Below are 21468 nucleotides of genomic sequence, written 5' to 3' on the forward strand. Positions count from 1 at the left end.
GTAACATTAAGTTTTAGTGTGTGCGGGCTCTGCGTGGGGGTGGTACACTCCTAGAGAGAAAGTCTGCAACTCCACTCTATCAAGACATGACACACACCACCAGGAGGGGCCCCTGAGGTCTTACGAGCTGAACACCCTTACCGTCAAAAAGCGAAGAGCATTTAAAGATTCGTACTCCCCAGAATCATTCAGGTACTGAAAAGTCTTCAAAATTGGCCATTCCAATAAGATCGGCCACATTTAGAGAGGGAAAAAAATCCCCACTTTTCAGGAGCTGAAAAAATTCAGACTCTGATCTTTGTCCTAGGGTTAAAACTTCCCTAGGAAATCCTCTTCAAAGTTAGGGGGTTTTCTCATGCTGGATTACTAACCTCTAGTTTGGTTTAAGGCCTGAAAGGTCTGGGACATCTTCTATTTATTTTGGAGAAAAATCAGGCCTTAGGCAGACCAAAGAAAAGGTCTGAATGTGAAAGTATGAAATGTCTAATAAAAAAAAATGTGTGTGTATGTGTATACAGTAGGTATATAGTATGTATGTCTGTATGTATAGTGCAAGATGAGCAGCTGGAAGATATCACCTCCATACATGTAAATGTATTTCACATTCTGCCCAGCTACTCTCTAGGTACAAAACCATTACCCTACGGAGCCAATTCAGCTCTCAGTAAAGGCGTCTGTTTATGACAAAAGATAGATAATATTTACTAATACCAAATGTTACCATGTATTGGTTACCAGTGCTGTGCCAAGCCCACCTGCAGGTGATTTATGTATATCCACCAGTTTAGTTGTGAATGCCACTGGTATCTCCAGTATGCAGATGGGAAAACTAGGGCTCCATGAGGACCATTTTAATTTGCCCAGCGTAAATCACTAGTAATGGTGCAATCAGGATTTGAACAAGTTCAGTCGGGTGTCAAAGTTCTTAACCATGTGTTTTCTTCCAGTTGAGGTGCAGTAAGGAGCAAACAATGAAATGGCAGGGTCATACTCCAAATTCACAGACGAGGACTTTGAACAGGATAAACAACAGTCGCTAAAGGACTTGACAGTTCCAATATCAAAGCTGAGAAATGTCTGAATGTTAAAACTTTAATGTGAGGGGCACCTGGGTGGCTCAGTCAGTTAAGCGTCTGCCTTTGGCTCGGGTCATGATCTCAGGATCCTGGGATTGAGCCCCACGTCAGGCTTCCTACTCGGCAGGGAGGCTGCTTCTCCCTCTCCCTCTGCAGCCCCCCCACTTGTGTTCTCTCTGTCAAATAAATAAATAAAATCTTAAAAAACCACCAACTTTAACATGAAACACTGATCTCGCATAAAAGGGCTGAAAACTTAGAACAAGTATTTTTGCATCGTGTAAAGACAGACACAACCTGCGCTACAGATTTGTCCCCCACTCATGAAATATGTGACAACAGGGAAACTGAAACACTTGGGACCTCCTCTTTAGAGGATGCCGCCCTCTTGCTAGAAGTTGGTTTAAATCCCTTTTCTACCAACTTCCACAAAAGCCTAATGGAAAATTAAAAGCAGAAAAATTCACATCTTCATTTCCTTTCAGTGCACTGTATGATCCAACTTGAGCACAAACTTTATAAACCCAGAAGACTTATTTTTTAAAGTTAATCCAATTCTGAAGGGGATTAAGAATGGCATTTTTTGTTGACAGGTGGGAAACAAATTCAGAAGCAACAGCTGATTCACTCTCTTCTCTTGAGATCGGACTTTCCAGTAATTAGAGTCCTTTAAAAACCGCCTTTACATCCTTACTGTCTGCAGAGTATAAAACCTATCAAAAATACAACTAAAACTTTCTCTACGATAGAAGAACCAGGCAATACAAGTACCTTGTTTCAATTTTGTGAAATTGAGGGGTTTTATCCCCCCAATGTTTCAGTTTCTGTTTCATAAACCTGCCCATTTGTACAGAAATGAAGGAAAAGATGTTTAGGTATTTGAGGGAGAGAATGGTTGTCCTAGAGTAGTTAACAAGGAAACTCACTGAATTCTTAGGGTATGTCACAAGCATACCTAAAGAAAAAACAAAAACATTTTTTTTAAGGTTCTGGAAAGCCTATCCACATCAGCGAATGGACCCGCAAAAGACAAAAACATGGCTTACACATGAAATCCATACCTGCCCTCAGAAGGGGGCATAGCTAGCCAAATACTGTGTCCTCAGAACTATAGGGAAGAAAGCTGCTTTTCACACCCTGCAACCAGTGGGATGCGTGACCTCAAAACAGGTACTAAGAGATGCCCCGCTTCTGTTTCCTGGGTTTGACACCGTGGTGGTGGGTGGAGTAAGGACAATCTCCAATCCACAATTTGATGAGAAGGTTTTGCTCTACGCAGTTCCAAGAAGGCTGCCAAGTCCTCCAGGAGAAGTTTTGCAGGCATCTCGCCAAGCAGCTTGGCTTGCGAATCGGGTCTGTGAGAGTGCAGGCATTGGGACCGAAATTGCATAAAGGATTATTTTGGTCTGAGGATGTCCTTAATTAGTCAAGTGCTAACAGTAGTATGTAGGTTGCAAGATTTAAAATTTCCCATAATCTCCCACACCAATCAGGAGAAAACAGCTTTTTGAAAAGCACATGTGAAAAATTAGGAGTGTCGATGTCTAAGAACATTTCTAACAATATCTGGGCTGGCAATATTTCTTTCTATGGAATGTTCCAAGCCATTTAATAAGCCTTTATGTCTGTACAACACTTCACAAACTACAAGGCTCTCTGAGGTACTTTTCAAACTCATAACAAGTCCATCAGGGAGAAGAGGCAGGTGAAATTTATCCCCATTTTACAGATAAGAAAACCAAAACTCAGTAGAGGTGAAAGAAGAGACACAGCCATAATCATTTCCTGTTTCAGACATGAACTTGCCTATTCAATGACTGGCAGAGAATTTCCCATTTGCAAAGTCCTGGGCAAGGTGGCGCATTAGTAAATGAATGAAAAGAAAACTAAGCAATTCCAGGGAAGACAGTACCAAGGTGGCAGGTGGACAAATAAAAGCACCTAAAATACAAAGATGAAAGTGTCGGCATTCTTTAGCAAACACCTCTATTTGTCTTTTTCTATTGAGTTTTACAATTTGGGAATCATCTCAAAGCAGGTCAGTGTATACAAGAGGAATGTGCGTTTTCTGACATTGAACACTGTAACTTCTTTTCTTATAGGGAGCGTGTCATAGTCACTTAGTTTGTATAACCTCTGCTTCCCTCTGGGACTCCTTATAACCAATGAACTGCTCTGCTCCATGGCAAATCGAGAGCAAGAAACGATACGCAATCACCCCGAGTGTGCGAATATGGAGGCACAGCACCGGGAGGACATGGCAACCCCTCCCCACTAACAAGCCCTCTGGAAACAAAGACAAATCTTCCTCTGGCTTCTTGCGTGGCTTCTCCGGATGAGCTGGGCCTGTTTAAGCCACATATGATCCATTCAACACAACCCTGCAAAGGCTGAGGCTGTAATCGCATGGATGTCAGAAAGCTGAAGGAAGCCAAAATGGCCCACTTCTCGTCTTGCTTGGAAACATGACAGAGCTACTGATTTCAAAAGATCGATTTTTGTGCTGAAGGAACTTGTAGAAAAGGATAAGAACTGAGTTTAGCATGCCTATTTATTGTCGTTGCCAACACTGCAAACTCTGGAAGTATTCTGGAAAATTCATAATGTCCAGGCCAATGTATTTATAGTAAATTAAAGCAATGCTTTATTATTATGATTATTTCCTTGGTTACAATGTTGATGCTGAAAATTTAAGGAAAATAAAGCCCTTGTTATCATGCTTGTGAAAGATTTTAAGCTAACAAAAAGTTCAGTCTTGATTCCAGGGCAGTTAATTAAGGTTGACCAAGTCAGGCAGAAGTAAATTAACTTGGCTGATCAATTATTTATATGAAGCAGAATAAATGCCCTTAAAGAACTTGGTCTGTTCATGAAAGGATGTGTAAATTAAACTAAACATAGTTTTGTAAAATATATTTTTACTTCTACGGGGAGAAGAGAAGAGAAGTTAATAGCGAAATCACTTGTAGGAAAATGACAGTGATGACATGGTCCTCCCTCATCCTAAAGCAAAGATCCTCTTTCTCATTGTTCATCCAGTGCCAGGAAAGGAGGAAAATGGAAGGCATTTTGAAGAGATAACAGAAGCTCTTGGGGTGTTAAAAAAAAGGGGGGGGGGGGGAGCAAGGAAAAGAAGAAAGGAAGAAGGTAGGGAAGGGAGGGACAGAGAAGGGGAAGGAGTAAGGTTGGGAGGGAAGGACAGAGCGCTGAGGAGAGAAGGAGGAAGACAGCAACTCTAAGAATGGAGAGACCCTGTGAATTTCCATATTTTGGAATTCCTGAATGAGAGGCGCACTTACTTCATCATCCGTTAGACTCCGTGCAGTTTGTAGACAGGATAAGAATAAAGGTGGAAGTCAGGCTAACTCTAGTTCTAAAGAAGGACTCATCGCATCATGATAATTCAAAGTCCACACTGATCATGTTCATGCGATTCAGGAAAGAAGACAAGCTTGTGTGTATTAAGACATAAAGCATACATTTACTTCTGGGTTTCATCAGATAAGTGAACAGTTTCCCTTTAAACGTGCAAAAGGTCTACCTGGCAACATAATACACATAAAGGAGTTCTAAGGAGCAAAGTGCAGCTAAGGGGATTCTTCCCTGCCAGCAGGCAACCAGCAGGGTGCCACAGGACACTAACCCAGCGCCTTACTCTCCATCTTCTTGCAGGAGTTCCTCTCATTCACAACAGGGACTCAAGAACAGAAAGCATCCCTGAAGAAAGTCTGGCTTTGACAATGGAGACTTCACATTTCCTAGCACGTCACACATGCTTTTGCAAGTGTTTACCCTTCACCTGGCAAGATGGACTACAGTAGGGGGCAGAGACAAGAGGAAGGGCTAGTGGAGGGATTACAAGTGAAACTGAGGGGTTAAGGAAGCAGGTGAAGAAAGGGCAGCATGGAAGGGCCCCAGGTGGCCCCAAGATGCAGAATCATTGCCACTAGGGGGGATTTCATAGCATACTCTCAGTGAATAAAAAAGGGAGGAGGAAGAATTCAACAAGAAAAACAAAGTAACACCAGTTGATTATTTTCACGTTCTGAGATCACTCCCACAAGTTGTGAATGAACCCTTCAGACACCACTGTCTGCCTATCCACTGTCCCCAGTGGCAGGGCTCCCATTCCATGGAAAGACCATCCGAGGGCCAAGCTGAGGAAGAGAAATCGGTGTGCTGACTGTGTTATGAAGGCACCATCTTCCAATACCAAATTTTCATAATTATAACAGAAAGGCGTAAATTTTCTAATGCATGGCAGTTCAAAAAGTAATCAAGGGAATGAGCCGGAGGGCTATTTTAATGTATGCAAAGCTAGTGACCCACAGTAAATGGGAGGTAAGCTACAATGAATGCAAAGTAATGCACACATACTGAAGTCCTGGTCTGATGAGGGACGGCTAAAATTAACACCCAATTAATTTCCGAATTGACAAACAAATGAAACCCATAAATCTACTTTCTCATTAATTTTCTTGTGGTATAATTTAAAGCAGTAATATGAGGGCAAAAACTGAGCATTATCCATCATAAATATCAAAAAGATAGCACTGTAACACCATAAATTATGCATATTACCTGTTGTTAAAAATGATTTATGTATTATCAACTTTATCATGCACTGTAGATATCTAGATCTATCTTTAAAAATCTGGAATTTTATTTAGCACTTAGGGAAAAAAAGGTAAGGAGCAATGAAATAGTCAAAAATATATTTTTAAAGGCTACTTATATAGCCATATGGGAGAGAAGGGCAAAACTGCAATCTTCCCAAACCTTAGGTCAGCAGAGGTGGAGGATATCGTGGAAGTGTCGGGCTGGGCCTCTCAAAGGAGAAAGAACCAGCTCTAGGAGCACCCCTCCTGGAAAGCCTTGGTACATGTGTCCTCAGGGAGCTACTCCTGCAGAAAATGCAGGGCTTGGGTCTGGAAAGGAATGGGTACAGGCAAGGCTATCCTGGCCGCACCTCAGACAGCTAGAGGGGGAGAACCTACAGCTATGGGTGCTCAGTGAAGCAAAGAATCCTCAGGCGGCAAGAAGTATGGGAGGATAATTAGGTTCGTTGTTAATGATGTAATATGGTAGCTCTCTTACCTTTATAGTTCAAAGGAGGAGAAAAAAAGAACTAGGAACTAGTTTATATTTATCAATCAACCTAGAAGTACTCTCCATCAAGTAAAGGGATAAAGAGGCATTCAGAGTAAAATGATCTCCTTCCTGGCCTTCCAACTCCATTTCTTTAGTAACAATTAAAAAACAACAACAACAACAATAACAACAACAACCCTTTATCTTGAACTTTACTTTCAGGCACACCTTGCACATAAAGTAGCTCCCCTCATTCATGGGGGAATATGTTCTGAGACCCGCCCCAGTTGATGCCTGAATTTGCAGGTAGTACTGAACCCTACCTACACTATGTTTTCTTTTTTTATATGTTTTTTAAATTTTTTTCAAGATATTTATTTATTTGAGAGAGAAAAAGAAAGAGAGAGAATGAGCAGGGAGAGTGGCAGAGGGAGAGGGAGAAGCAGGCTTCCCACTGAGCAGGGAGCCCGATGCGAGGCTCCATCCCAGGACCCTGGGAATATGACCTGAGCGGAAGGCAGACGCTTAACCAACTGAGTCTCCCAGGTGCCCCACTATGTTCTTTTCTATACATACATACATACTTATGGTAAAATTTAACTCCTAAATTAGGCACAGCAAGAGATTAACAACAATAATGATAAACTAGAATAATTACTATAATCTAGTGTAATTAATACAAGTTATGTGAATGTGATCTCTCTTCCTCTCTCACAATATCTTATTATACCGTACTCACCCTTCTTCTCGTGATGACTTGAGATGATAAAATGTCTACGTAATGAGCTTAAGTGACGTGAATTACATAGGCGTTGTGACACAAGCCTTCTGACAATACCTTGGAAGGAGGATCATCTGCTTCCCAACTCTGGTAGACCACGGGTTACTGAATCCACAAAGCAAAACCGTGGCTACGGGGGACTACTGTAGTAGGAACTTAATACATAATTGCTGAATTTTTAGCTAAATGATTAAATGACAGGAAAGTCCAAGTCCAACCTCTCAAATGAGATCAAGAGCTTGTGCGGGCCACCACCTTGATGTTCCTACTTTGAAAATACTCTATGTCCTGTACTTCCTTTGGAAGGACTAATCATTTTGGATTTCTGAAACTGAGAAACTAACCTAAGCCATTAATTCATTTTAAGTCATAATGGAAGTAGGACTGTCCCAATCATTGAAAATTTAAAGATAATCAATCAGTGAAAAACTCTACCCAAATCCATGGTCAACAGTTAATACTCAATTCAGCTGGAATGGAAAAAGGTAGAGAGCAGGATGTTTAATTTTCCCTGTAATGCATGGCTCACAACAGAGTTAGAGGAATAGGGTGCTAATAAAATAATGTTCCTAATAAAAACATGATTTCCCTTCTCTACCAGGCTTTCATCGTAAAGACAAGAGATTTTACATTTCCAAAGAGAAAGAATTCCCGAATTCCAACCCCAAGGCAGCAAGGTTGTTCAGAGGAAATGTGCGTGTCTCACGCTAACAGCCTGTCTTCATCAAACTTCCATGGTCTTCGTTAAGTCATCAGTAAGCGCAGATAAAAACACCCACCCCCTTAAAAGTTACAAATGTCTAGATTTTCAGAATTTCGGCTACTGTTGTTGGTCTTGTTTTCCTTCCTTCCCAGTGGACCAGAGTTTAAGCGCTGTAATCATAGCAACTGTGTGCAAACTCTGGAAGTCATAAGGAAGCTGCTCTAGGAAACAGAAGTACAAAGGAGAACGCATATCCACTCCCTGGCATATTAATCCAGACGAGCTCAAATAATTAAACAGAGTCCAAAAAGGAGCTTTGCCAGTCCTGTGCTAGGCTGTTTGCTTTGCTACAAGGAAGCCTCTGCAGCTCAGGGTATGATGGGGCCAGGTGTTCTAGGGAGCTTAATTAAAATGCATCTTACAGAACACAACAGAGTTGAAGTTTGAGAATTAACAAGGCCTGCCAAACTGGAATCATTTGAACAAACAGCTGAATTGTCACAAATAGCCTGGTGGAATAAAGCGACCAACGAGCAGGTCAGAATTTTTTTTTTCCATTTCCATATATTATATAGTTTCATATACATGGGGCCAGGTTCCTAATATCAATTAGTGGCTGGCGTGCAGGGTGACACACTTCACGAACCTCCTGCTTTTGCCTCCAGCCCCTCACCGCTCTAGCGGCCAAAGCCAACAGTATGTTCAGAGCATCACGGAAGCTCAGTGAATGCAGGCCATCAGAAGTCAGTGCAGGCATGTTTCCATTGTGTGAAAGGGACAATTATTTAATTTTGTCCTTCAAAAACTTCGGTATGCATTTATGTATCCGCCCCCCCCCAAAGTTGCTCTTACAGATAGATTAACCGGCTTTCTCTCGATATAAAAGACCACAATTTGTTGAAGGTCATGACCCCAGCGCTTCCACCCTCACCCCAGTCTGCATTTTATCCTTGTAATTTACAGCAAATGCTAACAGGCCCTGCCTAGTATTGAAACACAACACAAATTCAGAAACAGCAACAATAATTAAAAAAAAAAAAAAAACAAAAACAAAGATGATGTAAGCTGTTTTCTCTGCCGTTTGCAAAACATGACAAAGGACAGGCTAATGTTTGGTCTTATCTAATGTGACTCCCAGTGACCAAGGGACAAGAGTCACACACATCAAGCTGAACAAAGAGACACAATGTCTCCTTTACTTAACTAGAAAGGATACAATGCATAAAACTCATTTTAAAACGAGACAGGTGAGCATAACAGGTAAGAATTAAAATACTAGCTTGTAAAAACATATCACGCATATTAACTGTATGGTTTCTTCCTAGTTAGGATGTCTCCGTTTATGTCACAGAGAATTTATTCACAATACATTAAACTCAGAGTTAATCTTCCCTTTTCAAACTTGAGCGAGTACACCCATCACACAGGATCATACGGAGCCCACACAACAACACACAATGCACACACACAATAATATAAAATCCAAGGATTATACCTTTTGAAGGTGACTGCCTTGTTCATAGCACTAGACTTTTTCTCCCACACCTTCTAAGTCCTTGTTTGCTCCACAAAGAGTTTTCTAGCCATCTGATGTTCTATTACTAAGCTAGTGGCCTTTCAGGAGAGCTCTCTCCCTTCTGAAAAAAGCAAACAACTGCATAGATATCATTACACTAAGGAAATCTCTTAGAAAAACCAAACAACTTGCTAATCTCTCCAGCCCCTTCATCCAAGCAAAAGATAAGAAAAGCAAACCTAAGTCTGTTTCAACCACATTCCAGGGACAAGTTCCCCTTTTTCTTTCTTTATCAAAATTCTAGTATTTAAGTTTTTTGGGTTTTTTTTTTGTGTGTGTGTGTGTGTGTGTGTGTGTGTGTGTGTGTGTGTTTTAAACAGACCTTGCAGGATAAACTGCTGCTCACACCCCGCAAACAAAGCAATATTTGTTTAATAACGATTGCTGCCATGGGTACAGTAAACAAGGGGCCCAGCATTTGTGTTTATGAACAAACACATCATCTTACAAGAGCAATTTAACATTAACCAGGTGGAATAATCAACAGATTTCATAGGTGACACCAGGGGCAGGACTAGTGTAAACAGGGCTAGGGAGGAGAAAGGGGCCACTCTTCGGGAATCAAGGTCGAGGTAAATGCATTACAGAGTAAACAGCTGCAAAGAAGGCAAGATAAACAAACAGTCATTCTTCTGACATTTAGAGAGGCAGAAAGGTTGTATGTTACAGAGATCAGCTGCTGACCACCATGAAATCAAACCAGTTGGAGACCAGGCCTGCTTGTTTGCACAATGCCATGTTTGCTTATAAACAACAATTTGCTGTTACCAACCTCGCATTACTCATCATCATACAAGCCAGAGCGAATCAAGAGAAATCCGGTTAACTCTTTACTGGCAATGTTACTCGGAAATTTAAAAAAAAAAAAAAAAAAGATGGCCCCCTTTAAGAAAAAAGAGGTCACCCCCAGATGAAGCAAACAGAGCTCAGTCAACGCCTTTTTACTTCCTGCCTTGTAGATAAAAATAAAGCATCCACATGGTTTAAACTACTAAGGATTGGATTTGGTCACAGCTTTAAAAGACTGGAATGTTTTCATGCTTGAGTAACTATACATTCATTTCCTGGGCTCTTCTTTTATCAATGAAACATATGGGTCAAACACCAATTCGGATCTTGAATGTTTGATCTAGAAGGAGAGCCCTAATGTTCCTTCTTGCCCAGTTTCTTGTTCCAAGATACCTTTAAGTACACGGGGTCCACACACAAATAGATGTGTTTCTCAAGGATGCTGCAAAAATCAAACTATATCTGGGTATGATTTTGCCCTTAAAAAAACAAGATATAAATAAATTAATCAGCTGATGCTACACAGAGCCACTCAGGAGTTCAGTGTGTCAGCTTATCAAAGAAATCTGAGGTCTTCGAAGAGTGAATAAGTTCAATGTCCCCACTAACAGAAGTGTTATAAAGAAATGTTTCGTCTTCAAAAATTCGCTTCACGTGTGTTAAACAGCTTGCTGTATATTATAAGAAAGCTATCATGCTTCATCGGAGATACTATATTTAGGTGTACAATTGGCAATTAAAGCATTATTTTTAATCTATCTAACAGATTGTTTAACATTACTAAACTATTTAATTGTGATACATGTGAATGACATCTCTCCATTACTTAATATTTAAAAAGCAAACAGGGAAAACCAGTTTGGTAGTTTATATCTTACATTTATTATCAGTTAATTAATTTTTAAAAATTCTGTATTATATTACTCCAAAGTACAGTAAAAGACTGCTGGATTCCAAAGCAAAATTTGAAAATGAGAAAATGAAATTAAAAAAAAAAACAAAACAAAACACCACACAACTAAAGATACATCTCAGAGGACTGTGGCAATGACATTAGTAACCTTCGGATTACTGGCATTTCCATCTCTGTCTAACAAATGTAACAAAATTTTAGTGGTCCCCTCATGCACCCCTGATGCCCACCCCCCAGTTCCGCTATAAACTTAACCTTCTCTAGTTGCTCTTGTTCCTGTCTCCTCCTTCTATAATCTAATCTTTGTTCTGCAACCCCAACATCACAACGTCACAAGAGCATTTTCTTTTGTGTTTTCATCTTGTTGTGCTGTGGTTTGTTTCCCAGGTCCCTCTCTACTGACAGTCTCCTTTCCCCAAACCAACGCGGCCCCTAAAACCTCAACAAAGACTGGAGAAGAAATGCCCAGTGCTGGGCGCCTGGGTGGCTCAGTTGGTTAAGCGACCGCCTTCGGCTCAGGTCATGATCCTGGAGTCCCAGGATCGAGTCCCACATCGGGCTCCCTGCTCAGCAGGGAGTCTGCTTCTCCCTCTGACCCTCTTCCCTCTGATGGTCTCTGTCTCTCTTTCTCAAATAAATAAATCTTAAAAAAAAAAAAAAAAAAAAACACAAAAAAAATAAAAAAAAAAAAAGAAACGCCCAGTGAGCGCCCCGTGCCCTAACAGGAGAGACTTTCTCAGGCTCATGGACCTGTTACCACTGTAGGGACAAGAGGAAGGGACCCTGGGACCTCTACCTTTTCTGCCCTAGGAAGCCCTCAAGGCCTCCAGCTGTTCCACTACCCAAGAGAAGGAAACCCAGCCTTGTTCCCCTCTGAATGATGCTGCGGATCGGGCTGCAGGGACAGCTAACGTTGAGACTCTTCCTCAAATGCTCTGGGAACTGAACGTTCTCAAATTCCACACATATGCATGCGGCTGAGACGAACAGGAGACAAAGAAAAGTGAAGTGTCTCATCTGATGCTCCAGTGGAACTCCAGAGAGAAAGAAATGAAGGCGTCAAAAAGCAGAATCTGTGACCCGCTGTCCTTACTCCCCACCTTCCTTACCCACTATCCGCCCTTCCTGTCTTTTCCAGGAGTTCTCCTTTCATTTTTCTTTTCCTAAAGCGTGAATGAGCTAGACTATCAGTGAAGGATTATAGAGTTTACAATTCTAAAAGGTAATCCAAAGAGTTGAAACCATCTCCCTCGATAAAGGCCAATCAAAACTGAGCCCTGGAGTTTTCAAACTCAAGGTAAACCTAGGCACATGATCGTTACCCCACTGATGACGTGTCTGTATTCAAAACTGGTTCTACTGATTCCTTACCAAGAACAGGATAAATAATGTGCCTTTTCCCTCTGCCTCAGTTGAGGTGGTAAATATCCTAATCCACCTTCAGTTTTATATGCATGTGCCCAGATTACTTATTTTGTTCCCCAAAGACCCCACGTTATAAGCCTTATTTGCAAAATAGAAAAATAATTATAAGTGAAAGAATCCATTTACTAAGAAATCTTTTAAATAACCTGTTTGATCAACTCTTTCAAAAACGGAAAACAGTCCCAAGGAAGCTCTGGGTGGACCCCAGAGTAGGTAGGACTGACTTGTTCTTGCCACGTATCTTCTCTGAGATGAAAATCTTACAAATTCTGAGATTCTCAGAGTGATCATGGCACCTAAGTGGACCAGCTTCCGAGGCTTGAGCATTCATTTCGACTTTCATGTTCAGGATTTCTGCCATCTCTCTCTATACCTCCACCAATTCTATTTTTAAAATGTATTCACTTTTGACAAACATATAAATCTATTGCAAAGGAAACTGTATCATTTCGTCAAATGGAAAGCCAGTGTGTATCCCTTCATAGAAGAGAAAGACTTTATAATAAATGTAATACAACCCAACCAATGTTATTAAATTCTAGCTAGATCCTGCCGTCCACAAAGGCTCTGAGCGGGAGCCATGTTCTTTCTTTGTTAAATAATGAGCTTACAACTGGAAGAGAGAGATTAAAGACATACTAGTACCAAATGGAAACTTTCTCCTTGGCTTTATCGGAAGGATTAAAACAGACTGAAAATGGAATTGCTTCAACATCAAATCGCAATAATGAGAAGTGGTGAATGATTTATGAACCACCTAAAAAATCCTCTTCCAACACACCAGTGAGTGGTACAAGCTTCCGTACTGGGGAACTGGGCAAGAGGAGACTTTAAGAGACCCCTCTGAGGACCAGGTTATATCCCTGACTCCAGAGCATGGTATTCCTAATGATGAGAGCCTACTGTGTACACACATGCTGCTAGACAAATAAATACTCAACAGACCAGACTCTCTATTATTGGCCCCCAAAACAAGAGGGCTCCGGCACCATGGGTATTAAGCTTGTAGAAGACAGAATAAAAATCAGACTGGCAGCTCCAACATCAGCCTCCCTCACAGGCCTGCCTTTTCTCACACCATCAAGGAACAGATCCGTAGCCACTTACAAACAGCAGCCTTTCTACAACGTAAGTTCAGAGTTTACTCAGTACCAAGTAACTACTATAGGATAAAAACTATAAGCATATCATTCAAATGCTTTATTGGTCAAAAAGATGGATGCTTTTATTAGTCCAACCTTTTTTGTAATGGTGTGCCCCCGATGACCCAGCATTAGCCTCATTCCCTGCTATTAATCACACTTCTAAGAGCTCATTTCGCCTTAAAATCTTAAGAAATTGCTATAATTTAAAGACATGGTGTCTACATAATGGGAAATGCCTCATAATTGTATCATTTCACAAAATACAGTATTTTTGATGGGAACAATGACCATGATGCTAAGGTATTGCAAAATGGGAATAATTTAAATATATAAAAGAAAAGTGAGATGTAAGCTGTCCTTTGTATTTGTGGCTTCCCACATCTGTACCCTTTAATCATTACGTTTGGGAGGCTGATTAATCCAAAGGCATAGGCATATATATCGTTTACAGAATTAAAAGCAAAATAACATTCCCAAACAAATGAAAAATATCAACGAAAGGGAGAAAACCTAATGTACAAAGATAGAAAAGATGTGAAAATGAATCGTGGGCTTTAAGGAAATTCCATCACTAGTATATTCCTTATTCATCATCTGTAATTCCTGGGCCTTGTCTGTCCATGCAAAGGGAACTAAAGCAAGCTCTTCAAATAACTGACTTCAGGACAAACTACAGGTATCTGCCAATTTACTTTCAGCATTATTTCAATAATATAATGATGCCCTTGGCTTGTAAGTCCTCATCTCATTAAACCACCCTTCATGAACATTTAGCACAGCCGAATACTATAAAGGAAAGTGTATTTGAAAGAGTTTTTCAAAATACAGAGCTAAAATAAATCTTTTTAAAAAGTGCCCCTTTAATTTTTACTACTACACAATTAGAACACAACATATACAAATCTTCAAATCTTGCACATGCATACACACAAAAATGGTGACATTATGTTACATGATGAACGAAGGGTAGGCTCCAATCAGGCACCAAGATTAAGAATAGATTTGGTGTGAATGGCTGCGAGGAAGAGACAATCAGTCAGCCTTACGGGAAGAATGCTGGTATTATCCTACAGTTAGCAAGGGTCAGCTCAGAAACTCAAACAGCCAGAGACTGGTGACCAAGTATAGGTGGGGCTGTGTATCAGACTGCTCAGTGATAAGTAATCACAACTCTGACTGACAGACCCCTTCTACGAGAGATATGCTCCCCCACGTAGTTATCGGATGGTCACGATAAGCACCTAGTCCTTGGACCCCCTACTCTGAGTAGTGAAAAGGCCAACTTCTGTACCTGTTTCTCAAGAGCTAGAAGGAAGTGCTGACTCAGGATATTTAGGAAGAAATTGTCATAGACATGCCAATAAGAAGGGTAGAGCCTGAGGTGCCCAGAAGAGGTAGAGTGGGCACCAAAAGCAGGTTGTCAATGGTAACCTCCCTTCCCACACTGGGTGTGGGGGACACTGGATGGCTACAGAGTTGACAGCGGGACCATGAGATGTCTGGTGACCTCAGATTCTCCAAAGGACTCATTCATCAACTAAACACCCAAAGAAACTTTCAAAAGGTGCTGCTACGCCTTGGCATCTCTGTGGTCAATGTGAGCAGTGGGTGAACTGGACATCTTTAGAGCAGGAACAAGGCCTGGTACAAAGGTATGAGCTTCATAATGGAGGCAACAGGGCCCGTTAGCATCATCAATACCTGAATTTAGATTCTCACAGCCCATGGGTAACCAACTGATGGATGGATGGGGCCAGTATATTTATTCAAGAGCACTTTCCTTAGGAGACCAGTACAGGTGCCAAGTACTGTGTCTCATGGCAAGGCTTTCCAGAGAGAACCACATATGCTTCCAACAGATACGAAGTTATCACCTTTTACACTGCAACTGAGGACCAGACTGACCTCAGCTACACAAAGCATGGTTCTATGGGGGGGGAAGGGGCGCTGTCACCAGAGAGCTCAGTTACAAATGCAAATTCTCAGACCCATCTCAGACCTCCTAAGTGACAATCTGCATTTTGATCACACACCCCCACGTGATTCACAAGCACAGTAAAGCTTGAGAATTCAAGTGTGGTGGGGAAGGAGCAGTCACCAGACTGGACATACTTGAACGTGATTTCCCACTCTGCCAACCTGAAGGTTTCAACAAGCCACCCAACCACTCTATCTTTCCATTTCCCCTTCCCTAAAACCATAGCATTCTGCAATTGGGTTCACTCATCCTTCTGAGCAATATTTATTTTATACCTAACATGTGTCAGACCCTGTACTAAGTGTTGGGGCAACAATGGGAAACGAAGACTGATAAAGATCCATCAACATGGAGGTGACTGTCTTATGGGAAGACACACATTAATCAATTAGTCATATAAATAAGTGGAGATTAGAACTGTGGTAAGTGCTACTATGAAAAATGCACAGTGCTCTGAGAGCACGCAAAGTTAATATATGTAAAGTGCCTTGTATATAGTAGGTGTTCAATAAATCACAGTGATTATGAGTAGCCCATAAAACCCAGACCTTTGGGAGGCCACTAAAACACTCCCAAGTGCAGAATACTCTTCTCCCCATCATAAAATGAGCCTGAAGTAGGACTGTGTTCTCAGTCCTACTTAAATTATTTTTTAACATGTCTTCCTGCTTTTTCCTGGCTATATGATGAATGAATACGACACCCCTAACGTCAACATTTCTTCTAATGCCAGCTTAGAGAATGACATTAACTTTCCAGGTTATTGTTAAGAATTAGCTCTTGTTTACCAAGTTGTAGTTAAAAAGCAAAATGCAGAGCAGGGCAGAGGGTAATATTGCAAATCAGCCTTGTTCTAAGCAATCTACTGATTATCATTTGAAAGCCTGGATACCTAAAGACAAATCTTTAATTGGCTTTTCAGCAGCATTTCTTTGTAAAGGCAGTTTGCTGAAGTCCAGAAAGTCCATGCTAATAATTGCAGGTAGGATTAGCAACCCGTACCTTAAACTGTGGACACCAGTGGTTAATCATTAGTGCACTTAGCGCATGTCTATAGTGGGAAAACTGGACTGAACAGGAATCAAAGAATGTCCATAACCAAACCTACACCACTGAGGATGCCCGCCCCAGGAGTAGAATGACTGGAGTCTACCACATTAAATAGGAAGCTTTCATAACATTACAGCTGAGTGTGGTCAAGTGTTCCTTAAAACGGCCCTCCAACATCTACCAGGTCTTTCCTTTGCTCATTTCCCATGAATTCACAAACTTTAAATAAAAATTTGAAATACGATGTAATAGCTCTCCATGTTTGTACAAGTTATGGGAGTCTTTTTTAAAAAGCTGGCTTCCTTCCAACAGGTGGATATTTGTGATGGGAGAATTCTGACTTCATTTGCATCAGAATGCCCCTGATCAAAGAATAGAAAACAACAACTGATTTGAAAAAGACAGAGAAGTATGTGCATGTGAAATGCGGTTCCTATTAAGACTTTAAGGTCTTAACATACAGTAGCCAAGTGATACAACCATAGGCTCACACATCAGAGCATTCCTTTTAACTTTTGTAACTGCATGCATTGTTAGATGGAATAAAACAGAGCCTCTGGCAGCTTGCTTACTGGCCAAAAATGGGTGGTTTCCATTTATTACTGCCTGGAATAAGATATATCTTTAGGCAAACCATAAAAGACACTTTACTACAGGGAACTAAGGGTTCCTGGAGGGGTGGTGGGTGGGGGGATGGGGTAACTGGGTGATGGGCACTAAGGAGGGCACTTGATGTAACGAGCACCAGGTGTTATATGCTACTGATGAATCACTGAATTCTACCCCTGAAATTAATAATACACTATTAACTGAATTGAATTTAAATAAAAAATAAATAAAATTTTTAAAAAAGGATGTATCTTTGGGATAATTTCCCTTGGATCCAACTACTAAAAACGCAAAGTAGGAGGGAAAAGGATATCCCATAGAGGACTTCTGGCACGATCTGGAGACACTTTAGTTGCCACAAGTCGGGTGAAGAGGTGCTACTGGGAAACCAGAGATGCTTCTAAGCATCCTACAAGGCACAAGACAGCTCCCACCACAGAGTTCATCCAGTCCCCTGTGCCAAAAGCATCATGGTGTAGAAAAATGTTCTATGTGAATTTGTACTGTTTTTATTATGGGATCAAAGCAATGAGTCCTATTTCTTGTTCAATAATAAATTTATAATGTGCCTTAAAATTTTAATGACTCGAGATTTTTTGCTTGCATTTCTACTTCATAAATACTACTGAACTGAGCACCTATTATGGGTCAGGTTAGGCAAGACTTAGGTGACGCCCTGACATTTGAATGGAGTACTGTATTTGAAGAGGCTGGGCCTGAGGAGGGCGGCGGGGGGCCTAGGCAGGGTGTGCTCCGAGCAAAGAGGATGGGAGGGGCCTGCCAAGGGAAGTGGCTAAGCCTAAAAATGCAGAGTGGAGGCGGAACCTTAACCGAGCAGGAAGCGGGTAGGGCTGGGGGAGGCGAGCCTTCTAGGATACTGCTAGAAGGGCCCAGGACGGAGCTCAAGCAGGGAGACTGAGGGACCAATTACTGAGCTTGAATCCAGCGCTGACAGAGATGGTAAAAGGTGGGACTACAAAGCGGGCTGGACCTCACTCCCACTTCCCCCTGCCTCTCGAGCACCAGCTCTATCGCCATCAAAGTCCTCCTCTCCCACTGGCCCCTCTCAACTCTCCCCTGCCCTCCGTCAGGTGTGCGTGCCCACCTGAACACAATCCTCCTCAACCCCAAGTGTCTGTCAGCTCCCTCCTGCTCTCTTCCTCCTGCTGCTGCCAGGTGATGGAAAGAACTATACCTCACTGTCTCCACTTCCTGCCTCCCACTGGTTCCTCAGCCCACTGCGAGCCGGCTTCTGCCCCACCTCTCCGCTGAAAATATTCCTACCAAAATTGCTAATGAGCTTGGAGTTGCTCAATTCAATTGACACTTTTCAATCCTTACCTCACTTGACCTCTCACAACACATGACACTGTCATTCATATTGTCTCTCTCGAAAAAAAAAAAAATTTTCTCTCTGCCTCCAGGTTTTCCTGCTCAGAGTGGTTCTCTGCCTACACATCTGGTGGCTCCTTCTCACTTTTTAATGAGCTTTAACTTCCTCTGTTCATTCTTAAATGTTTCACCTTGCCTAGAGTTCCATTCTTGGCGCTGCCGAACTCTAAAGCAGGGGGCAGCGAACTTTTTCTGGAAAGGGCCAGAAAGCCACTATTGGCAGTTTTGTAGACCACAAGGTCTGTGTCCCAACTTCTCGGAGCAGTAGTTCTGCTGGGGCACAAATGCAGCCAGGAACAATGCATGGACGAATGAGTACGGCGGAGCTCCAAGAAGACAGGCGGCAGCGAGATGTGGCGCACGCGGCTGTTGTTTGCTGAGCCCCGCTCCCTGGAAGACCTTATCCTTCCCATGCCTTCGCCTCCTGTCTGCCTCTATCCCGTGACTCCCAAATCATTTTTGCCAACCGAAATATCTTTCCAGAGTTACAGACCCCTACTCCCACAACCTTCTAGACATTTCTAACTTGACGTCCTAAAACCACCCTGACTTCGTCTCAAACTGAGATCACCTACTACTTCCTCCACCCAAACCCAAGCCAGGGGTTTTCAGGGAAGGGCGTTCACATTCCAAATCAGGAATTATCGGACAGTATTCCTTCTCTTTGATTTCCCATATTAACAATTCCCATCCACTGCCCCTTCTGTTTAAGCAGTATCTCGCTTCTCCAGACCTCTGCTTTGGAGCATGCCCCCATCCCTTTGTAACTTCGTGTAAGACGCGAATTAACGCGTCTCCTAGGCTGGCCACACCACAGCACATCTGATCCTGTCACCTCTCTTGCTTTAATGGCTCTCTACTGCCTCAAGTGTGGGGTCCCACACCTGAAGGCCTGCTCTGTGCAATATAAAAAGTCACTGGCCACATGAGGCATATTCAGCACTTAGAATCTGTCCAGCACGAAAGCAGAACTGGATTTTTAATACATGTGCAATTTTAATGCAAATTAGCTTAAATTTAAATTTTAAAAATGATACTTGGTTCGGCTACTGGAAAACTTTTAAGTACGTGTTGAACAACGTGGGTATGTGAATCTACTAATCTATTTATTCAACGACGAGTTTTATGAAATTTAAATACAGATCAAGTATTTCTGATGAAATTTTAACATCTAAATGGAGATGACTTTTCAGACTTAGTATGCAAGAAAAGAATGTAGAATGTGTCCTTCATAAATTTTTAATACCGATTACATGTTGAAATGATATTTTGGATAGATTGGATTAAATAAAGTACTATTATAATTTATACCAGATTCTTTTCACTTTTTTTAATTTTTTAATTTTTTATTTTTTTTAAAGATTTTATTTATTTATTTGACAGAGAGAGAGACAGCGAGAGAGGAAACCCAAGCAGGGGGGAGTGGGAGAGGGAGAAGCAGGCTTCCTGCTGAGCAGGGAGCCCGATGCGGGGCTCGATCCCAGGACCCTGGGATCACGACCTGAGCCGAAGGCAGACGCTTAACGACTGAGCCACCCAGGCGCCCCTCTTTTCACTTTTCTTAACATGGCTAACAGAAAACGTAAAATCCTTCTATGGCTCGTTTTATTTCTGTTGCACAGCACGGGCCTAGGCACACAGCTCTTCATGATCCGGCTGTCCCACTACCCTCCGTCTCACCTCCCCCTCCCTATCTAAACTGTGGCCACCCTCAACAGTGGACCATCTAATGCCTCTGTACCTGTAACCACAGGCTCCCTCTACCTCTGTACCCTGCCATGAATCTTTAAAGAGCTAAATCCTATTGAATCTCAAAATTCAGCTCCAGCTAAGAAGCTTTCACAGACTACCTTCACCACCAAGTGTAGGATAAGCATTCTCCCACAGGGTCTCATCAAGTTTTGTACTAAACTTTTGCAGAGCAATCAGTACATTGCATTCTAATTTTCCGAATGCTTAACTGTAAGCCAGGGATCATGCTTTGTACCCAACAGGGTCCCAGGCAGTTTGATAAATAATTCAGTGCCAGATGAATGAATGAATGAGAAACCGTGCCACTAGAACTGATAAGCTGGGAGTTGATTATAAGGGCTTAGTCGGCATCAATGAAGGTTCTCAGATTTCTGGCCCACGTAATTGGGAGAATAATGATGCTCTTGTGGGAACAGCCACGTGAGGGGAAGAGGTGGCTCTCAGGAGAGAAGCAGAAGTGAAAACACAGGCTGGTGGGGAGCCATCAGTACAGAGGCCGCAGTTCAAAGGGAGCAATAAGACTGAGAGGGGAGGGGAAGGGTCCTTGGAAAAATCATAGTCAATTCCTATATTTAGGAAACAGGAAGAGTGACATTTACTAGGTACTAAGTTCTAGTTTTCACAACTACCCTGGGGGTCCATATAACCTCCATTTTTTAAGCAGAAAACACCAAAGATTGGGAAGTATTAATACATACACACACACGAAGCTAGTGGACAAGCGTTCGAACATCAAAGTCATCCAATCTCTGTCCATTACACTACAGAGGCGCAGTTAGGGGTAGAGCCCTCGAGAGTGACATAGAAGGTAGAAGGGAGTTTCAAGAAGGAAGGGGTGGTTGGTGGTTTCAAGTGGTTTAGAGAGCTTGAGTTTGATAAGATGACAGAGAAGGCAAGAGGGAATTCCCCCACCCAACATCAAGTATCTTCACGCTTCTTCCCTTTTCTCTTTTCCTTCTGAGATTAAGAGGGTGTTCAACCTTCTACCTTCACTCTTAAACCCATGCCTTCATCCATCAACTACCATCTCACCAACACCAACCCCCTCTCTACTGGCTCCCTCACTTTAGCCTCTACATATATTCATGGTACTCTGACCCTAAATAATCATTTCCGGGGTGACTCTCTCCTCTTCTGTTGCCCACCCTTCAACCTCTTTCTCCTATCAGGTAAGCATCTTGAAAGGGT

At 42.0% G+C, this 21468-nt stretch overlaps 1 protein-coding gene across 4 annotated transcripts in view; it reads right to left on the bottom strand.

Moving 5' to 3' along the window:
- Positions 1-21468, bottom strand: part of FOXP1 (forkhead box P1) — a 568616-nt gene that overhangs the window by 229016 nt on the left and 318132 nt on the right. The window lies entirely within an intron of this gene.

The sequence above is a fragment of the Callorhinus ursinus genome, unplaced genomic scaffold (assembly GCF_003265705.2).
Source record: "Callorhinus ursinus isolate GAN/ISIS: 27379988/994484 unplaced genomic scaffold, GSC_fseal_2.0 scaffold15, whole genome shotgun sequence".
Taxonomy (NCBI): domain Eukaryota; kingdom Metazoa; phylum Chordata; class Mammalia; order Carnivora; family Otariidae; genus Callorhinus; species Callorhinus ursinus.